This window comes from Octopus bimaculoides, chromosome 5, assembly GCF_001194135.2.
Source record: "Octopus bimaculoides isolate UCB-OBI-ISO-001 chromosome 5, ASM119413v2, whole genome shotgun sequence".
NCBI classification, from domain to species: Eukaryota; Metazoa; Mollusca; class Cephalopoda; order Octopoda; family Octopodidae; genus Octopus; species Octopus bimaculoides.
The window spans coordinates 98,345,706-98,346,051 of record NC_068985.1 but is presented as its reverse complement, the minus strand read 5'-3'; the positions used below and the strand labels follow the sequence as shown (position 1 = coordinate 98,346,051).

The window sequence follows — 346 nt, the reverse complement described above, 5'->3', positions numbered from 1 at the left end:
TCACTTCCTGTTGCTCAATCCGATAGGCTAATGAAAGTGAAATGTGCTCTGCTGAAATCGAACTGTATCTTATTTTTTGTACCTAATTATTCGATGACAAGAGATGCGCCAGGAGGATTTATATGACTCAATAAATAAATATCAGGGCATTGTATTAGGATCTCTCGTAAGGCAATGCAATATATGCAACATCGGAAACTACAAGTTAGGCTCTACCGCCGAAAATGGAATGGCTTGTAACTACCATTTTCTTGCTAAACCAAGGAAAACTAGTCTAACAGCATTCCCAAGTAATCCTATAAATAAGTCTTGAAGGAATTTTGCTGAAGGCTGCACTAGAGTATGT

At 37.9% G+C, this 346-nt stretch overlaps 1 protein-coding gene across 1 annotated transcript in view; it reads left to right on the top strand.

The window, feature by feature from the left end:
• LOC106878048 (cytochrome P450 4A12B) overlaps positions 1–346 on the top strand; it is a 27,827-nt gene that overhangs the window by 2,488 nt on the left and 24,993 nt on the right. The gene's annotated exons all lie outside the window — the stretch shown is intronic.